This window comes from Tamandua tetradactyla, chromosome 4, assembly GCF_023851605.1.
Source record: "Tamandua tetradactyla isolate mTamTet1 chromosome 4, mTamTet1.pri, whole genome shotgun sequence".
NCBI classification, from domain to species: Eukaryota; Metazoa; Chordata; class Mammalia; order Pilosa; family Myrmecophagidae; genus Tamandua; species Tamandua tetradactyla.
In genome coordinates, this window is record NC_135330.1 from 98,462,429 (window position 1) to 98,484,996 (window position 22,568).

Sequence of the window (22,568 nt, forward strand, 5' to 3'; positions counted from 1 at the left end):
TTGTTTCTGATTTTCTCTAAAATATTTCCTCTTTTAAAGGATTCCAGTAATATAATCAAATCCCACCTGGAATGGATGGAGTCACATCTCCACCTGAAGTTAATACCCAAAATTGGGTGTGTCAGATTTTAAACCTAATTAAAAGTTTCCCATCTACATTATTGAATCAAGATTAAAGAGTGGTTACACACACAAGATTGGATCAAGATTAAAACATGGATTTTCTGGGATACATACTTTAAAACTGGCACATTCTACCCTCTGGACACCACAAATAACATTTTTCCATATACAAAATACGTTCACTCCATCACAACATCACAAATGTCTTAAGCCATTTCAGTAACAATATAATTACAATACAAAGTTAAACTAGTACCAAATCTCATCAAAGTCTGTTACAGGCACCATCTCTTCTTAGATAAAAGTTCTCTTTTGGATCTGGACCTGTAAAACCTAGTACAAGTTATCTGCTGCCAATATACAAAGAAGCGACCGTCATAGGTACACAGTCCTGTTTCCACAGGGAGAAATTGGAAGGTACTCAGGGGTCACTAGTCCCATCCAGTTTTGAAAACCTGCAGGGCATATGCCATTGGATTTCAAAGTCTGAGAGTCATTTATCTTCAGGGCTTTAGAAAGCAGCAATCCCACCCTTTCCAAGGGCCTATGCTGTGGCCTTGCTCATTCTAAAATGCTGAAGTGGAGTTTGCAAACTTGGGGGACATTGAGGATATCACCTTTCTTTTGGGTCCACCCTCTTCAAGCCTTGGTGTTGCACCTGAGCTCTCTGTCAAATATGAGGCAAACTCTCAATCCCTCCAATAGAATGGGGGTCACCAATACTGGTTTATGTGCTCCACCCTCTCCAAAGCTTTAGGTGACACAACCCTTCCTGAACAAGGAAGCATAAAGCCCACCCTTTGCTTCTAGGGCAAACACCCTCTTCATGTGTATGGGTCAGTCCACTCTCCTGGCCTGATGTTTCCCAGATCCAGACCTTAAATACTTTCTAGATAATTCAATCTCCAATCTTGGCCTTTCCTGAAAATGGCTGGTTGTTTCTGTGTCTGCATAAATACTCATGTGGGGCTTTATTCACTGGGGTCTCACTTTCTGGGAACCAGAAAAATTCCTGATAATCAATTTTTGTGTTTTTTTGTGTGTGTACCCAAGAGTTCAATTCTCAACTTATCTCTTTACCCCTGCATTATACTATAAACTGCAAGAAGAAGCCATACTGCATTATCCACATTTATTTTGCAAATTCCTTCTGCTAAATATCCAAGCTATCACTCTCAAGTTCTGTCTTCCATCCACAAAGAATGTCCTCCATCCAATTTGGAATAACACGTGTATCATTTTTGTCTAAAGCCTCATCAGAGGTAACTTTAAAGTCCATATTTCTACCAACAATCTCTTCAAAGCAGCCTAGGACATCTCTATCAAGCCCCCTACAATTCTTCCAGAATCTTCCCCTTATCCACTTAAAAGTCATGTTCCAACTTGTTTGGTATTTGCAAATCATAGCAACACCCCATGTCTCTGGAACCAAACATGTGTTAGTTTGCTAAATGCCATAATGTGATATAGCACAACTGGAATGACTTTTGCCAAAGGACAATTTAATAAATTATGTGTTTACAGTTCTAAGGAAGAGAAAGTGTCAAAATTAAGGCACCAGCAAGATAACTTCATTTAAGGATGGCTGATTGGTTTGGAACACCTCTGAGCTGGGAAGTCATGTGTCTGGCATCTGCTGGCTCCTTTCTCCTGGACTTCACTTCTCTGTCCATGTGGGAGTTTCTCACTTTGCTTTTATGGGGTTTGCTTTCATCTCTTGGTTTCCCTTGGCTGTCTATAAGTTCTGGCTTGCTTAACATCTAATGGCAGCATCTGCTGGGCTCCAAGCATCTCTAAACATCTGTATCTCAGTTCTCCATATATCTTCATCTGTGTCAGCTCTGTTGTGAAGTTTCTGATGGCCCTGAGGCTTCTGTTGTTTCTTTAGTCTCTTGTCATTTCAGTTGTTTTTTATTCTCTCCAAAATATTTCCTCTTTTAAAAGACTCCAGCAATCTAATCTAGACCCACCTGGAATGGGTGGAGTCTTATCTCCATCTTATTAAAGTTAATTCCTACAATTAGGTGTGAACATCTCAATGGAGATGATCTAATTTAAAGTTTTCCATCTACCTTATTGAATCAGGATTAAAAAAAAACCAGCTGCTCCCACATGATTGGATCAAGATTAAAACATGGTTTTTCTGGGGTAGATATTCCAAGCCAGCACAGTTTACCTAACTCTTTTCCTGTCCTCTCCCTTATGTATTTCATATAATCATCTAACATTTTGTGTAACATACTCAATTTAATTAAATTGAGTAGCATGAAGTTGTGGATTAGTGCATTTATTTATTTTTGGTTCAATGATATATTCCAAGGCTTAGAAGAATGGATTATGAAAAATAGCCAATTATTTGTTGAATCAATTATTTGTATAAGATGTTAAAATGCGATATAAAATATGAAATTATTTGCATAACATGGTAAAAAAACAATGTAAAATATGAAGACACTGAATCCAAATGTTTTAATTACTTGCATCAAGTCATTTAGTATATATTCATATGCCCATCAGGAAATGGGTTGTTTCATTGAACAGTAATTCTAAGATGGATTTTCTCATTATAGGACAAAATTATTTCCCTGTAATGAGACAGCCTCCATGTAATGAGTATAGCCACACTATTAGGCAAAAATCTATTTTCATTTATTGTCTTGAATGGGAATAAGGAATGAAATTTAAAAATATGGAATCTTTAATGTTTTAAAAAACAGTATAAACAAAGTGAGCAAACTAGTCTTTGACACCACAACTATATACAAATTAAAATAATGGAATATTCTTGGCTTTAGTGACTGACTAATTCAAGCAGGTCATCAAAATTATGGTCAAAATAACTCCAAAACACATGTAAATTGATATTTTGTGATGCATATTGATGACATTTATATATATATGTTTTCAGTATGGGTTATTTAATCTTCCAAGCAACCATATTTTTCCATATTTATAAATGATAAAATATAGATTTTTTGTTACTATTTTTCCTATCATGGCTGATAAGAGATTAACTACAATTTTACAGTTTCAAGTCAATTGATCTAACTAAATGTTGCTTATGTGGACTACAGTGTCTATGATATTCTTTAGGACTGCTCAAAAATATCCCTTTGCTCATCTTTCTGGACATGTGCTTCCATTTCATTTCATAGATTGTCATGGTCATGTGATTGAGTTCGGACACTGGAATCTTTAGGGAAGGTATTTGCACCACTTCAGCATGGTTGTTGCTAAGAGGCAGTGACTAAGTCCACAGTAGTGAAGACTTAATCAGCCATGGTTGCAGTGTGAGGGCCCCAGAGTGAGATGATGTGAAACAGAAGACTCCCAAAATCCAATAATAAAGAAATAACAATTCCTCAAACTGAATCTTTGTTGACTTTAGTCACTAAGCCTGTTTGTTACTGCAACCGGACTGATGGACTAAAAAAACTGCAATAACAGGCATGTCCCAGGCATGACAGTTTCCATGCTTGCCTTGAAAATTCTTTAACATTTTACTCATCCTACAGACAGGATATCTTGCCCTCAGCTCCATGGGGATGATCTCAGGTTCCAATCCTGTGACATCATTACTTCTGAAGAGAGCACAGAATCAACACATCTCAGTTATCCACTGACCTCCTTGGCCTCTTCCAACCTTCTCCCTGAATTTAAAAGTAAACATACCTGCTCTAGTCTCCTCTCACACTCTGAAAGAGAATGGAAAACACAAGCATGTGTCAGTTAGACCTTAGTGTGACACTGGGGGCAATCAACATAAAAATCCCAGTATAAATTATGGAAATTAATGTGAAAACAAAATTATGGAAAACAATAACTTCTCTTTTTTATTAAAATCAAAGATAAACTGTCATTTAATTTTCTTATCAACTTGAAATAATTAAATCAATTCTTTTCTATGAAAAGGGATGTGTAGAGTCTTATTTTATAATCCTGTGATGTGGTCAAGATTGGAAACACTTGGCTTAGATTATAAGAACAAAAATGATTAAGAAATATTTAACTTTCCATATAATGTACATAATAATGAGACATAATTAAACTTATTCTCAAAGAAAAATGTAACATAAATGATTCTTCTGGAAATATTTGCATGAGGATATAGTATGAAACAACTTTCTAAGAGAGGAGAGAAAAATAGAAAAAGCTAGAAAATTGGCAGAGAAGAATGTTTATTTGGAGAAGAAAAGGGATATTCCATATAACATATTAAAAATATATTACAGAAACGATGGTCATGCATCTATGTGATGATGTTAAGAATTACTGATTGCATATGTAGAATGGTATGATTTCTAAATGTTGGGTTAATTTCTTTTTTTCCATTAATTAATAAAAAAAGAAAAGAAAAAATATATATTACACATTCAGTAGCACATTCTATAAATTTAGAGAACCATAGTTTTTAAAAATATATATGCCTGCTCAAACTCAGCATTGTTGACATTTTAGTCATATAATTATTTTGTGGGGTTGTCCTAGGCATTATGGGATGTTTAGCACTAGACATCAGTAAAAACCAAAAACATCTCCAGACATCTCAAAGTGTATCTGTGGGAATAAAACCTGTGGTGGGGGAAGTGATAGGGAATAGGAAATTATGGATTAAAATGTAAATGGTTCCTTTTGAATGAAGTGCTTTGGTGATGAAAGCAATTAACAGCACAGAAATATGTATCTGAATATGATTAAAACAGGAAATGTCAGATTATGTATGGTAATAGAAAAAAATTAAATCCATGAATATATTACATGAACTGTGAACCCTAAGTTAAACCAAGAATTTTAATTAATAGAAAAATTATGAAAATATGCTATTATCAATTGTAACAATTGTTCCACATCAGTGCAAGTTCTTGATGCTGGCGTGCTATATGGGAATTCTATATTTTATGATGATCTTTTTGTAACCCTGCAACTTCAATATGAAAAAAAATAACAGGGTCAGGGGCTGGGATAAATCTTTTTTGGACTTTCTGACATACAGAAATAGAAAAAAACATTAATAACTGAAAAGAGCTTCAATAACTCCCCTCTGGAACATTTATGATAAAGCCACTAGAGAGAATATATGAACTCCTTGGCACTTTTGAATATAAAGAGGCCCCTTAGCTTGATTCAATGTTTTAAATTTGAATTAACATTTCCTTAGTGGAGGTTTATAATTAATGTTATAATCATGCATATAATTTGCTTGGAAAAAAATTCACAAGAGAAGAAAATTAATACCTACTTCATTAAAGAAACTTTTTTAGGTGATTTGCACTCTTCTAAACTTTGTGCAATATATTACTAACAATGAATTGCCCTTCTTAGACTGGTTTCTCCTTGTCAATGATTACAGAAAAAAAAATTGTTAGTTTCAAACCAGTACTAAGGCCACATATTCACTCCCAGTAAAATCCCATAATTGGAACCAAGTTTCACCAAATTGTCATATATAAATGGTAACAATATTTACAAGCAGTAAAAAAAGTCTTTATATACTAAAATGCCATAAATGGAGCTACGTTTTACATTGAGAGTAGCTCTGTAAGTATCATCTAAGAAAGCACATGGTTATGAGTCTGGATACAAACATATGTTACACATAACATTTCAATTTTTAGCAACATAGACATTATTTAATACTTTCTTAATTGTATTGTCAAATGATGGGGAAATTAATATTTTTTTTCCATATTGTAAAAATGGCATAGGAAATACCAGGTCAGTTAATCTGCAATTTAAATCTCTAATATACAGGAATTCCTACTCAATGAGAAACTCAAAATCTTGGCATTGCTTTTTTATCTTTAGCAGCATTATTGGTTCTCTGTTACCTCTTGAGTAGTTTGTTCTTAGTCTCTTCAATTGCTTTATCTTTACCTATTCAGCTTTTAAATGTGGAGGATTTTATGTTCATTTCCTTCTCAGTTCACATTCTATTTCCATGATCTCATAAAGCTGTGGGCTTCTGATACTCTAGGATATTGATTCTCAGATTTATAGCTGCAACATTTCTTCTGAGTTGGAGATCCACAAATCTAACAGCCTGTTTGGCATACCCACTCAGATATCTTACAGTCATTGGAAATTTAGCATGTTAAAAACTAAATTCGTGACCATCCCTCCTAAACTGTTTTCACTTCCAGCAATCCCCAACTCAATAAATATACACAGCATCCCTCTCTGGCTCATGCCAGAAATAGAGAACTTAGTCTTTATTCTCTCTCCCAAATTTCTCTCCTCACATTGAGTTAATTACCAAATCTAAGTTTTACATCCAAAATATACTTTATCCTTCTATCTCTCCTTTCCTGCTACCCCCACCTGGTCTAAAATTCATTACCATTGGTTGCTTGGTCAAGAGCTTAGTCAAGAGCTTCATAAAGACATTCTTACTTGACTTTAGCCATCTCCCCCACCATTCTACCTACCACAGCCAAAGTGATCTTCAGTAAACAAGCCTAAGCTTCCCTGACTCTGCACATGCAGAGATTAATGTCTTGTTCCATAGTCTCATGCAGCTTGTACTTTTCATTTTAAGTGCTTATTAGAAATTCATTTAAATGATTGTTAGTGTAACAATTTGTTTCCCCCATCAAGCTCTAAAGCTACAATAAGAAGAATCTATGTCTTATTCACTATGTTATATTTAGGCCTATAAATGCTTGAGTGAAAAGAATTCAGATTGGGAAATCAATTTTCTCTAATAAAAGTTTTTGAATACAGGCAAAAAATCTATGTGATTGAGAACTGTGTATTCCTGATTGTAACCAAACATATTTAAATGAAAATGATGGGTAAGGGGGAAATCAATTGAAGGTGTAGAAAAGAGGATATATGTATCTAAGGACATGTTGCCATGAAAAGAAGCTAAAAAATCAGATTATCCTCCTTTATTTAGGTGGCCAAATTAGCAATATATTGTCTTTCATAATATTGTGAAATATTCATCATTCAAAAATATTGTTTTTAAACAAATAGCATGGCACTCTGTTCTGTGTGCTAATTATACAGCAGTGAATTTTAAAGTAAGATCAAGACCAGTAAAGCTATTTATTAATCATTTGGATTGTGTTCATGACAAGAAATATAAAAATAAGAATCATATGCACAATATAACTTGAGAAAATGGGTTTGATCCAGGATGGTACCAAGATATTGTGTTCTTCAGCAGGTGGAGTTCAAGAGTCTTGGAAAAGTGGGAAATGCGGCAGGTGAATGGGATGAGTGAACTTCTTGAAGGCCCAATATCTCCTTACCTTCCAAAGGACAGACTTATTTCCCACACTGGCTTCCTGAGTTAAAGCTTCCTCAATTTCTTTCCTCAGAAGTCCCAGGGCAATTTGGAGCTTTACCTTTTTTAGAAGATATGCTGAAACCTTTACAGATGCTTGCATTCAGCGACCTAGTATTACCTATATATTTCAGGAAATACAAAATCAACTAAAATGGTACTGAAATTGTATAGCTTTTGTGTTTGACCACTAATATAAATATAGTTTAAATGGATAATACAAACATATAACCAGCAAATTAATTAAATGTATGGTACTGAGGCATTATTCCAAATATTAAAAGGGCAATTAATGAAAAAAATAGAATAGTTGGTGTTTTAGTATATTTTATGGCATGAAATACTGTGCTATTAAAATTGCATTATTAAAATAATTATATTGTGCTATTAAAATTTTTGTGTGATTTGATACCAGTTTTGGGAAGAAAGGACTTATAATGAATATAGAAAAGTTAGGTAGCAATTACTGAATGAATACAATTGATGAAATGTCTCAGTGCTAAATTGAAGAATGATGATCTTGCATCTCTCTTTATATTTCAATTTATCAAAATATGTATTCATAATAAGAAAGATTATTTATTAGCATTATTGTTACCAGACAAAGGCAGTAATTTCTCTGCCTGATACACTCAATGACCAATTTCTGAGACACCAGGGTTTTAAAAAAAAAGTTTACTGCTAGGTGTAAAAAAGGAGATCAGATGGCCTATCCCCAGAAACCTATCTTCCTAATCTGCAGTAATCCTGACAGTTTTATAGTATCAAAAGATTGGCATGTTTTAGAATAATGAGAAAAATGACTCAAGATGATGTAATTAGAGGTGATCTAATTATTAAGTATGTACAAATTGATTATATGTTTAGTCATAGAACATATATAAGAAAGTGGCAGCTTTACTATCCTGATGGATGTGAGTTTCAGCATTATAATGAGGTATAGGGCACTTCTAAATTAAAGTTTAAGCTACAGTGCATGTCAGGAGGACCCATTTTGGTTAGATCCAGTTTTGGTTATCAAGATAACCCTGGAATTGACGTGGGTCACTTCTGGACTGACCCAAGGCCCTTCATTAGTAAACAGTAGGGGCTGTCTTTAGTGATCACAAAACTCCAAAGTTGAAAAACCAAATAAAATGGGTACAAATAAGGGTCATTCACAAGGTTTTTACTATCACAAGAGCACAAGATAAAGGCTATACAATCATTATCAGAGATCAAAGCAGCTGGTTCACAGATCAGAAGTATCAAGTCTATCCCTCTTCTATCCTAATATATCAGAACAATAAAAGGGAATATTTATATTACGATTCAGCAATTATAATCATCATTAAATCTTGAATTCTCAGTTACATTAACATTATAGTTAAACAAATATAAAATAATTATCATTATTGTGGGTGTACTGGTTTGAAAGGATCTATGTCTGCTAAAAAATTCGCAGCCTGATCTTAATCCAATCTTGTGAGAGCAACAGTTTATTTTAATCCCTATTCAATAATGTAGGGTGAAATCTTTTGATTAGGTTAACTCCATGGAATTGTGACTCACCCAATTGTGGGTATTAACTTTTAATTAGAGGGAGATGTGACTCCATCCCTTGCAGGTAGGTCTTGATTAGTTTACTAGAACCCTTTAAAAAGAGGAATCATTTTGGGGAGACCCATGAGAACCACACAGAGCACACCAGCCAGCAACCTTTGGAGATGAAGAGGGGAGCTTCTTGACCTTAGTACTGTTAAGTTGCAACTTAATAAATTACCCCTTTTAAAAACCATTCCATTTCTGGTATATCACATTCTAGCAGCTAGCAAACTAGAACAGTGGTCTACAATAAATTTTGTAAATCAGCATAAATGAAAAATAAACACAGCACATGGTAAAAACTTTCAAAGAGAAAGAAATAATACAATTGTGAAACTTCACCTTCTGTATGAGACCAAAGGGAAAAATGTTTATTTGGTGCAGAGTTTATATTTTGGGTAGGGCATTATCTAACTTGTATGATCAGTTTATTTGAAGAACATAAGTGCATGGAATGTTGAGTAAGGCATGAGACCTTGCGTGTTCGTACAGGTTGGTGTGATGTCCTGATATATCCCAGAATGGTTTGGCAGAGAATAGTGTCCCCTTGATGAACTGCAGAAAAAGGAAATATTCAACTTCCCCATTTAAGGAATTCCTGATATTCTCACAAGCAGTGTGGACAACCCATCTGTTCTAGCTTGCTAGGTGCCAGAATGCAATATATCAGAAATGGAATGGCTTTTAAAAAAGGAAATTTAATAAGTTGCAGTTTGCAGTTCTTAGGCCAAGAAAACATCCCAATTAAAATAAGTCTATAGAAATGTCCAATCTAAGACATCTAGGGAAAGATAGCTTGGTTTAATAGGGCAGATTATGTTCAGTGTTTCTCTCTCAGCTGGAAGGCTACATGGCAAGCATGGCAGCCTCTGCTAGCTTTCTCTGCAGACTATTGTTTCATTAAGTTCCCTGGGAGGTGTTTTCCTTCTTCATCTCCAAAAGTCACTGACTGGTGGACTCAGGATTCATGGTTCTGTGGCATTCTGAAGCTTTTGCTAAAATACTTCTTCTTTATAGGATTTCAGTAAACTAATCAAGACCCACATAGAATGGGTGGAGACATGTCTTCATCTAATCAAGTTTAATGCCTGAAATTGATTGAGTTACATCTTCATGAAGATAATCTAATTAAAGTTTCCAGCATACAGTACTGCATAGGGAGTAGAAGAAATGGTTGCCTTTACCAAATGGGATTAGGATTAAAACATGACTTTCTTAGGGTGCATAAATCCTTTTGAGCCAGCATATTCTACCCTCTGGACCCTGAACAAGACAAGTTTTCCCCATATACAAAATCCATTCATTCCATTGCAATGTCAGAAAACTTTAAAATATTCAGTAAGAATCAAGTGCAATGCAAGGTTGGAAACATTACAAAGCCTCATCAAGGTTAGTTACAGGAATGGAAAGTCTTAAGGCAAAATTTTCCTCTGGATCTGGACCTGCAAAAATTCAAGCTAGGTTATTTGCTGCCAACATACAAAGGAGGGACAATCATAGGATACATATACTCATTTCCATATGGCAAAATTGGAAGGAACATGGAATCACAGTACCCAAAGCAGCTTTGAAAACCTGTAGGACAAAGTCCATTAGATTTCAAAATGTGAGAGCCATTTATCTTTTGGGCTTTAGAAAGTAGCACTCCCACCCTTTCCAAGGGTCTAAGCAGCAGCTTGCCTCTCTCTGAATGCAACATGGGGGACATTAGGGAGATCAACTTTTTCTTGGCTCCACCCTCTCCAAGAATTCTGTCTGTACCCGGGCTCTCTGCCATCTCTGGGGCACGTGCTCAACCCCTCCATGCGGTGACATCCAGGCACTCCCCAACCCCAAGGAATGTGCTCCACCCTCTCCAAGGCCTGAGGTGGCATGACTCTTCCAATGCAATGTGGTGGAAGACCTGTCCTTTGCCTTCAAAGCAAAGTCACCCTCTCCATATGCTTGAGTGGGTCTGCCCTCATGGTCTGAGGCTTCTTGATTTCAGACCCCGGTCTCCATGATTTACCTCTGAAGTTATTTTTCCTCCAATGTGTCCCTTATCTGTCCCTCTCAGACCCAATTGGCCATGATTTTATACAGATCCTGTAACACACTCGTTGGCTTTCTATGCAGTAGCCTTGGATAGTGCCCATCAGACATAAGGAGTTTCTACAAATCCTTCCTTGATAACACTATGTACAATACTGGCTTTCTCTAAAATGGCTGACTATTTCCACATTTGACCAACTCCTCACACAGGGCACCATTCTCTGGGGTCTCCCTTCCTGGGAGCTCAGAATTTCACAAAACATCAGTTTCTGGTTTCTTTGTACCCAACAGTTTGGTTTTCAGCTTTTCTCTCTCCTGTCATATGTCACTATAATCTGTGATCAGAAACCAGGATGCACTTTCTATATTTAATTTGGAAATCTCTTCTGCTAAATATCCAAGTTCACAGCTTTTAAAATCTGCCTTCCAGCTAAAGCCACTCGTCACTTTTGCTGGATTATATGCCATTTTAAAACAAGGATTACCTTCCTACCAATCTGTAGTAATACACACCTCATTTCTGTCTAAAGCCTGATCAGAGATATTTTTAGTGATCACATTTCTACCAACAGTCTCTTCAAAGCATTTTAGATCTTCTCTATAAAGTTTCTCACACTCCTCCAGATTCTTCCCCTTATCCATTTAAAAATCTGTTCAAATATGTTTGGTATTTGCAAACCACAGCAGCACCCCACTCCTGGTACCAAGCTTAGCTAGCGTTCTCTAGAGAGACAGAATCAGCAGGAGATATCCATAGATATAAAATTTATAGAAGTGTCTCACATAACTGTGGGAATGTAGAATCCAAGTTATCTAGGGCAGGCCACAAGTTGATAACCAATGAAGGTCTTCAATGAACTCCTATGAGAGGCTGGCTGGGTAACTGTGGGAATGTAAAAGTCCAAGGTCTGTACAGCAGACCAGAAGCTGGTAACTCTGATGAAGTTCCTCAGTGAACTCTCAGGAGAGGCTGGCTTGACAACTGTGGGTATGGAAGGGTCCAAATCTATAGGGCAGGCTGTGAAGCTGGTGACTCCAATGAAGGGTCTGGATAGACCCCACAAGAGAGGCTCACCATCTGAAACAGAGTGACTGTCTTTTCTGAATCATCCTTAGAAGCCTTTCTGTGATTAGATTAAGCATCACTCATTGCAGAAAACACTCCCCTTAGCTGATTATAAATGCAATCAGTTGTGGATATAGTCGACACAAACATAATTTATGTCCATCAAATGTTCTCATAGCAAGAGGCAAGCCAGCATTTGCCCAATCAGATGACTGAGCACCATCACCTGGCTAAATAGACACATGAACCTGACCATGACACCATCCAATGGTCTTAGCCCTTGATCTTGGTTTTCAACCCTGTAAAACTTATTCCTGCAAAGGAGAAGCTAAGCCTATGTAAAATTAAGCCTGAGTCATCCCCCAAAGAACCTCTTTTATTGTTCAGATGTGGCCTCTATCTCCAGGCCAGCTTGGCAGGTGAGCTCACTGCCATCCCCCAACATAGGACTTGAATCCCAGGGGTGTAAATCTCTCTGGCAAAGTGGGACAGAACTCCCAGAATTATCTGGGACCCAGCATCCTGAGATTGAGAAAGCCTTCTTGACCAAAAGGGAGAAGAGAGAAGTGAGACAAAATAAAGTTTCACTGGCTGAGACATTTCAAAAAGAGATGAGAACTTATCCCACAGGTTATTCTTATGCATTATATACCTATCCCTTTTCAGTTTTATGGTGTATGGGGGTGGCTAGAGGGAAGTATCTGAAACTGTTGATGGGTGCTGCAGTAGCCTTGATTCTTGAAGATGATTGTATAACAATATTGTTTTTACAATGTGATTTTGTGATTGTGAAATCCTTGTGTCTGATGCTTGTTTTACCCAGGGTATGGAAAAATGAGTAAAAAATGATAATAAATAAATAAATAATAGGGTAGACAATTGATAAAATAAATTGGGGAGATTGAAATACTAGTGGTCAGTGAGAGGGAGGGGTAAGGAGTATTGGATGCATAAGCTTTTCTTTTATCCTTTTATTTCTTTCTCTGGAGTGTTTCAAATGTTCTAAAAATGATCATGGTGATGAATACACAACTGTGTGATGATATTGTAAGTCACTCATATACACTCTTATACACTCGTATACACACAGTATGTGTGTGATAATTTCTCAATAAAAATATTTTTTAAAAAGGAAAGAATACACTAAAAATTAAATCTCCTTTCAACTTTAGAATACCTGCTAGAGGTAAACATATTTAGTTTATTTATATAAGACACCCACAAGTATTCACACATCATCCATTTTTAATAGAAAAAAACTTTATTTCCAATGTCATACAAAAGTCTTATATGCAAATTGTTTTTAAAAGGAGAATGGAAGTAATGTTGTAGATAATGTTGCACATAAAATAACAGAATTCATGGAAACATTTGCAAGGTAGAGAACATAGCATTTGTTTTGGTGTTAGGAAGAAATAAACACATTGACACATGTAGGTAGTGTAAAGTACCCTCAGAGAGACAAAATCAAAATGTTAGGCAAAGCAAGCAGAAGAAAAACATTTCTAATATTTTGGTACAACAGTGAATGGGTTAATTTTGTTGGAATTAACAGTGGGCTAATTGGAGAGTTGCGAAATGTAACTCAGCATCCTAGAAAGCCTTGATGAACAGACTAAAGAGTGTAGACATATTTTATGTTGTATTGAATGAATACAGAAAATATATTGAAGTTCTTTGAAAGATTACATTACCCACACATTCTATATGATAATTTCTGGATAAAACTAAGGCAGAAACCTACCACAAAAGTCTAACTAGAAAGTAGTCAAAACCTGAAATAAGTAGGTGACAAAGAAATTAAAAACAAGTTTAATGAGAGATATTTCCAGGTAGATTTAGAGAGATGTTGAGGAGAGAATATACCAAACTGTGCTTAAAACTAATGGTAATAAAACACAAATATTTGCAATTTATTACAATAAGGTAGTACTAAGGTTCATCATGCCAGTGGGTTGAGAACGAGTTTGACCTTCTTTATGCTGATAGCTGTTCTGGATGTTGAAAATTTAAATGCATTCAGAATGTACCCAAGGACTTCTGAAGGGTGCCACTAGGAAGAACTCTACACAGACTGTCACTGATGCCACCTTTGAGGACCAAGTACTCATCTATGTGCAATGAATGCAAAAATGATAATCAGCCATGCTCCTTATTGAGTGTTTTCAAATAATAAACCCTGCAAATATTAGTTTTATAAAGAATGGACTATGTGCTTAACAACTCCATTTCTGCTTCAGGAACACACACGTTTAGGTTTTGAAGGCGGTCAGATTTGTGTGCTCAACCAGGTGCTATTGTTTATTTAAGCAATGTTTAAGCAATGTCAAAAAATGTTAATTAACATTAGTGAAACTATAAACATTATGTAAATAGCAAGTCCTTACAAGAATGAACATTATTGTAGAGAGTTTGCAATAATGATGCACCATAAATGAGAACCTTTTAGAGAAAGAGATCCTAATAGCAGTGTTCAAGCTGTGGAAGCATTTCAACATGAGGGAAAAGACAAGTATGAGATAAAATGGCAAGGCAAGGCATCATGGGAGAGTTAGGCACCCCCAAAAGTTGTTGGTATTCAGAGCCTGAGCAGAGATCCCAAAGGGGAAATACTAGAACTAAAATCAAGAGGTTCCCAGCCTGAGTGTGAGTTGTCAGCAGATGGGGAAGTAGAAAGTGAGCAAGAGGTAGGAATCATTCAGGAGTACTGTGTGCTATTCTTTGCCTCTGTTTCTCTGGGGCAGTTACTTAACATTTCTGCCTCAGTCTGTTCCTCTGTCAAAGCAGCATGCCCAGATCCCAAATGAGTCCTCTCCAAGTGCTGGGAGTGTAGGGCACAATGGCTCTCAAATGGTAGACTCTGGTGGCCTCCCTCAGGGGCACAGTGTGGTGGTTCAGGTGCTAAGGGCTGGTGTCACAGATCCAATGAAGTGGCCACCTGCTCCTCCTTACAGAAGCAGGTAAGCTCTTCCAATGTAGTTCACAGAGATGTGTCTCTACAGGCCACAGTACTCAGCACCAGCTGCAGCAAACTGTCCACCATGCTGGACAGCCAGCTGCCTGTTGGGCCAAAAACTCTTCCTGCAGAAGCAGCCAAGGCACTGGAGACAGGCATAGTTGCACTTCTGGGCACTGCTGCCTTCTTTCAGAACTCAGAGATGTACCTGAGGCAGAAACTGTGGCTGCAGTCAATAGTGATGGAATCCTGCAGAAAATGCAGACAGAAGACCTCTTCCTGCAGTCAGTTCCTTGGCAGCCTGGAGGCCAGGCTTGCCCAGCATCACCTGGCCCCACTGATAGCAGCATTGCCTTTCCTTGGTTACCTCAATATCTCCTCTTGTGGTCTGACACACAAGGGGAGGAATCCACAGTTTCAGGAGAGGCAAGCACGGGGTGGGTTTTTTGCACTGGCTCAGATTCAAGTCCAAATAAGCCCATCCTAGTGAAACATTATATTTTAGACATGCTTAACCACATATATAAACATTTTAATAACCCTCAATATAGAGGAAAGTGAATATTGCTAGTTGGAATTCCTATTAGACCTTAATGGAAAGTATAATCACCTATTTCTAATTGTCAATAACTTTGGAGAACATTTTATCTCTTTCTTTCCATTATTTGCTCCAGCATCCCTGGAATGTCCCTTCCTCATACTCAAAATTAACTTTTTTATTGTATAATAGAACATATACACAAAGCTTTCAAAGCACTCTTTAACAAGTAATTAAGGGCAGATGTCAGGGTTTGTCATGGGGTATGATATCGTCATCCCAGATAAAAATCATTTTCTGTAATCTTTTTCTAAAACCTCCACTTTCCATCTTCAATTCATTACTTCATCACAAAGAAATGAGAAAATGCATAAAGGGGAGATGACAGAATGCATGTGTATAATGATAAGGTTTTGCCCCAGGAATAATTCAGTACATGTAAACTAATATTTGGTCCAGGTGGCAAAGATACTAAAACAAATACACATGTGTTGTGATTGTTGCAAAGTACATTTAGGCCAAGACATGCTTTAGAAGGAATAATTCAAGTAGAGACATTTCCTGCTGTATCTATAGAATTGGGGAGGCTGAGACAGACATAGAAGGAAGAATATGGTTTGGCAGAGAGGGTGCCTTTGTTGCATGGAAGACTGAATCAGGATGGTCATCAAGAAAGCAGACAAGTACAAAGGTTTCATCTGAGTAAAATGTAATTTCAATAGTAATGTGTTCAAAATTGATAGTTGGACAAACCTGCAGCAATTCAATTAATCCTTACCTTCTTCAGTCAGCACAAGTTTGGTGGTACCAAGTACAGAGGGCACAATGGTGATCAAAATGGATGTGGTTGTGTTTCTCATGGAGCCTTAGCATTAATGGGGAGAGGTCAACATCTCATGAGACAAATACATAATTACAAACTAATTACTGGGAAAAATGAAATACAGCAATACTGTGGGACTATACAAGGGGACCTCAAACTAGTTGGCAGGGTTAGGGACAGGGTCTTGGAAGTCTTTAAACCAATATCTGAAGGATAAGTAGAGCTGGCAGGCAGGAAGTGAATCTTTGGCAGGGCTGCACAGCCAGAGGGCACTGAATGCAAAGCGGAATGAGGAAGAAGGGAATAGGGTGCACCCAGATACTGGGAGAAGGCAAGGTAGGCTGACTGAAGTGCTGGACGATTGTGAGCAGATAAAATTTCTGAAAGGAGTAGGGTCACATAACTCATGTCAGGAATCTCATGTAAGGTTTGGGGGTCCTTATTCTAAAGAGAAAGACTTGGCATAGAGCTTTGACAGTGAGCAAGGTCTAAAGGTTAGACAAAAAATTAAAACTGATAGATTTTTTAAGAGCACACATAGACAAGTAGGAGCAAAACATTAAAACCATGAAGAGAGCAAAAGGCAGTGGGCTAAACAACAGGAAAGCAGAACCTGGTTCCAGGCTGAATGTTACAGTACTTGCTGGCTGAGAGGATTTAGACAATTTCATCCTTCTGTGCCTCATTTCTTCTGACACACAGTTAGGACAGTGTTTGTGCCCCATCTATAGGGATGTTGAGAGGATTCAATAAGCTAGCAGATTATATTGCACGATTAAGATAGGTCCTGGCCTGTAGTGAGTAAATAGATTAAAGAAAATGGAAGAAATAGCAAAACTTAGAACAATAGTGAGACAGAATGTAAGCTGTGTTAGAACAGGGTATTTTGACCATTTTATTGAATATGTGTCTCCAGTCCCTTGAATATTACCTGGCACATACAGACAATCAATAAATAATAGCTGAATAAGTAAAGTAATGAATGAACAAGTGGAATCAGTACAGTTTAACATATGAGGATGACAGAGGACAGAATTTTAAAGAAGACCATATTCAATTAAATTCAATAATAGGATCTGAATTTTCTTGTTTAAAATATGATCTTGCTGTATCTCTCTATGATTCTGGCTGATGCTGGAACATTTTTTTCTATTTTATAATTATTTAACTGAAGAAATGTGTCAGTTTGCTAATGCTGCCAGAATGCAATATACCAGAATTGGATTTGGTTTTATAAAAGGGATTCATTAAGTTATAAGCTACAATTTTAAGTCTGTGAAAATGTTCAAATTAAATCACCAAAAAGGAGAATATCTTCTCAGAAGAAACACCAATTTTCTCTGTCTTGGGTTTCCTTTTCATATGGGAAAATACATGGTGACATCTGTTGTCCTTCCCTTCCAACTTCTGCTTTCAAACAACTCTCAGCTTATGGCCTCTTCTGGAGCTACTGGCATCTTCTGCATCTCCAAATGTCTGTGTCTGTGTCAACTCTCCAAACATCTGATCTCTCTTTGTGTGGACTCTTGTTAGGACTACAACAAACTAATTAAGACCTGCCTTGAATGGACATCATATCTCAATCTAGTCAAAAGGTCACAACCACAATTGGGTATATCGCATCACCATGGAAACAAGCTAATTAAAACAGCCTTCCCTAATAAAAAATCTGCCCCCACAGTATTGGGTTAGGATTAAAAACCATGACTGTTTTGGGGTACATGACAGTTTCAAACCAGCACAAGACACAATAGGGCAATATATTTGTTCAAATTTATGTGTGACTTGCTAACACAGATAACTTGATTCGAGATTTCCTAGTGCCTGGTAAGCTAAGGTAAGATCACACTGGCTTATGGTGAAGGGGACATTGATGTGGGAGTGCTGACATCATATGGCACATCTTTTCTTTTTGGTTATGGCATTGATAAGTTAAAAGCCCTTTTTGTTTCTGGCATTGGTAGGGTAGGCCAAAGATTTTTCCCATTGTAATTTGTAAAACAAATTTTCCTATTGCACATCCATGCAGATAATAATGGACTTAAGTAAAACTATATTTCATTGTACTTATAAATGGATAAGTGAATTAATCTCCAGACACTTTTCGGTTTCATACAGATGGTCCAACTTACATTTGCATTTTCTCATGGTCTTTCTTCTGGGATAAATAAAATATCTTTTTGTTTGTCCTCATATAACCATATGTTGATGCATCCACTATTTTAATCTTTACCTTAATACCATCCTTTATCTCCTCTAATAGGTTACATATTTCCAGATCATTTAGCTAACTGTAACCACTGCTCTAATATTCCTTTCCTTTGTACATTTCCTTCTCTGACCTAATATCAATTCCCTGAATTCCAGAATTCCCCAACATCTGTCCATTCCTCCTTGCTCTTGTTCTCTAACTTTTTGGGCATTACACCTTTGAGTTCTTGAAATAAATTCTTCATGACAGAAAATCTTTCTTTTCTTCCCTGAACTTTTCTCAACAGAAGCCCTGAGCTCTGTGTGGTCACACTTCTTCCCTCAGTGTCAGGGATTCACAATCTTCTTAGCCCATGGCTTAGTCTTCCCTGCCAAAATAGCCCCCTAACCCATAAAAAAGAAGGAAAAATATTCAGAACAAACCTGAAATTCGACAGCCACTGACTCAGCATTTTCCCTCCTGCTTCTGGTTCTTAGGACCTCTATTTTCATTTAAGCAACATGCATTTTTATCCTTTTCCCTTTTCTGAAGAGCCTATGTTGATAGATTCAATGGGCTGAGGTTATTTAATTATCCCTTTGGGTTCAGCCTCCTCTTCCTGTAGCTGGGTAAAGGGCTTATGCATCTGACCACATATCTGTATTTATAATGGGGTGTGCTTAAATGGAAGAATTTCAGAGAGAAAGATTAAAGCAGAGACAGTTTCTAGTAACTGTGCAGAACCACAAGGCTCTAAGAAATCTGTCAGAAATAATGCTGGCCCTTGGCCTGCAGCCCATGCATATGAACTCTAATCAGTATCTGTGTATGTTAAGAAGGTGTATTTACATAATAATTTTATATTTAAAAATTGATTTATATCAAGATATTCTGTTTCATAACTTAGCCTACTCAAGGGCAAGAATGGATTCTGTTAATGGTTTTAATCTCACATTCCCTTTCTCTTGGGTCTATATAGAGTTAAAACTCATTATAGCTTCTGGAATAAATGAATAAATGCAATACCTCATTTGAGATTAACAATCACTTTCTGAAAAGGTTGGTGTAAACCCTATCTGTATTGCAAACATGAAAAGCTTGAGAGTCAACCAAATGTGCTAGCAAAAACATATCTGTTATTATAGTACCAGATCTGGTGTTCACTGACACTTGTGTCTATACCATCATTCAACAGACCATTTTAGAAGCCAGGCATCATTTGAATGGCTCAAGATACAGAGCTAAATAGATGGAAGTGTCTAGAGCTCATAGTCCAGCTATGGGGAAGAACTGTTATATGGACAAAATAAAAAAAAAGGGGGACAGGGCAGGACATCATAGCTTAGCAGAGTTCCCACCTGCCATGCTAGAGACCTGGGTTTGATTCTCAGGACCTGCCCATAAAAAAATAGAACAAATTTTATTAGAAACACAAACAAGTACATCAGGAACTGCCAGAGGGGAAAATGCATGTGAATATGGGGAAGGAAGGGTCTGAGAAAGTTCACAGTGGAAATGTTATTTGAAAATAGTGTACATGCAAGGCCTGGAATTACCAGCCCTGCCTCTCAGTTCTAATGGAACCCAATCAGAATAAATGTCCATGCAAAGCTCAGGAGCAGACAAAAGGTTCTATGTTTTGGAACTTCCAGTATTTTGATGAGGCTATAGTTTAGCTGGTGAATGAAATACACTAGATTATAAACCTTTTGTCATGCTATGCAAAAAAGGAGAAGATATTTTTCATAGGCAATGGGTACCAGTGATGATTTTCAACAATTATTATCATGGGATATAATATTCAGGTCCTATTCTGTTTTCAAATGATTGTTGGCATTGAAGTCCCATGATAGAATTAGAGGTTTTGTCTATCATTGCAGACTTTCTAGGTGACTGGAAGAGTTGTGGGCTTTTCTGTCAATTTTTACAGCCAGCCAAAATAGAACTTCATATGATTCCATATGATAATTATAAAAACAGACTCACTAGGCTTCTCAGACTACGCTTCCAAATAAGGTCTCAAAAGTTTCTGTGATGACTTTTCAGAGATATCTGAAACCCCTATTCTATCTCTAGTCTATTTAAAGTGCATAGGATTTATCCAGGTATATACAGTTTCAAAGAACCACAACTAATGGTCTACTATGGGATTCAGTGCTTGATATTGTGCTATTATTTATATCAGCTTTTTAAAAATATAGTGTATTTGCTCTTAGTACTTACATGATATACCCATGCTAAAAATATCCATGAGTTCAAGAGATTTTTAAAAACACCTGAATATATTACATGAAGAAAAAATTAATGACATAATGCAGGTTTTTTCTTCTTTATATATGATTTCAAGGAAGACAAAAGGGATATTTATTGTATTTATTGGTGGTAGAGTTGGGTGGAGAGAAAATCAGGAAGAAATCTTTCTTTTTTAAAAAAATGGACAAATTTTCAAAGTTTATAGGTAAAGAAGGTAATAGAGCCACAGTCGGAGTTTCATGAGTAATAATGAGTACAAAACTACTTTATCTGCAGCCTTCCTGAAGCATGCTGCCTTCTCTGAGGGCTGTGCTTCAAGAGACTCCTACATAAGATAACATGCATCCATTTGAGAATCTAATGAGACCTTTCAATTGTGCCAAGAGAAAAGCTTGAAAAGAAGTGGAAATTCTTAATCTGATTTAGAGAAAACAGAGAGAAGATAAATATATATGATTTTTACAAAGAGGAATTCAAATCTCCCTGTTTGATCATTGAAGTAGAAATATTTTAATAGATGGAGACCTTTGGAAAATATGCTTTATTTCAATAAAAAGGAAAACATTCTAAACTCATTATTGAAGTAGTCAAACAGAATACTCTCTTAAATTGGAATGACAAGTAGTAATATTTTGATTAGCTTTCAAATTACCTCTAAATATCTAGAATTTTCAAATAATGCAATATATGACTGTGAGAAATAATTGCATAATTTTAAATTTTCTATAAACTTATAAAGGAATTAAATATAGACTTATAAAGAAAACAAAAAATCTCTGGTAAATATAAAAGAATTATTTTTTTTCTTTTACATGGGCAGGTACCAGGTCTCCAGCATGACAGGTGAGAACTCTGCCAGTGAGCCACCATGGCCTACCCTAAAATAGAAATTTCATTTAAAATAGAAATTCTGGATGAAAATTTGTGTAGTGAAAAGAGTGATTAGATTTGTGGTTACAGTGTGGTACACATAAATGAGTGGTTATTTTTAACTCAGCAATATGTGATAATTGACATCTAAGAAAATATGATAAAAAATGAATTTATGTTCAGAATAAGAAACCAGTGACTGGATTCTCATTCCTTTATGAAGTAAAATATATAGCAAATGACCATAGCTGAACATCCCTCAACATGTATCATGCAATGTACTACCAGATGATGTGATACTCTTGAAAAATAAAGGGCTATTAGAAAGGAAACTAGAATTATATATAGATTTTGGAATGAGGGAAAGATCACCTAGTCTTTTTCATTTTGAAGGACACAGAATAAGGCCTTCAGAAATTAGTTCTTATATATACCATGGATGCATGATTGCTTATGTTATGAATATAACCTCTAATGTATATTACAATTTGAAACCTATAATGTATACTACAATTATAATTTATACAATTTAATGCTGTATATTTTTAATCATCATCATGAACATTATTCTTACAGGGTATATTTATCCATTTGTCATCTAATATCCTCTTGTCATAGAAAAGAGACTCACTCTCCTCTCATGACATGGTTGAAAATTGGAAGGAAGCTTCCTAACATACTCCCACCTCCATAGTTCAACTTATTCTGGCTGCCCTGCTGACTTGTGAAGCATGACATGCTCTGGGTTATGGCAATGTATATTGCCTATCCTCCATATTCTCTCTGGTTTGTTCTCCTGCATGTGTAGGCTGGAACCTCCCTTGGAGACCTGGACACCCTCTCAT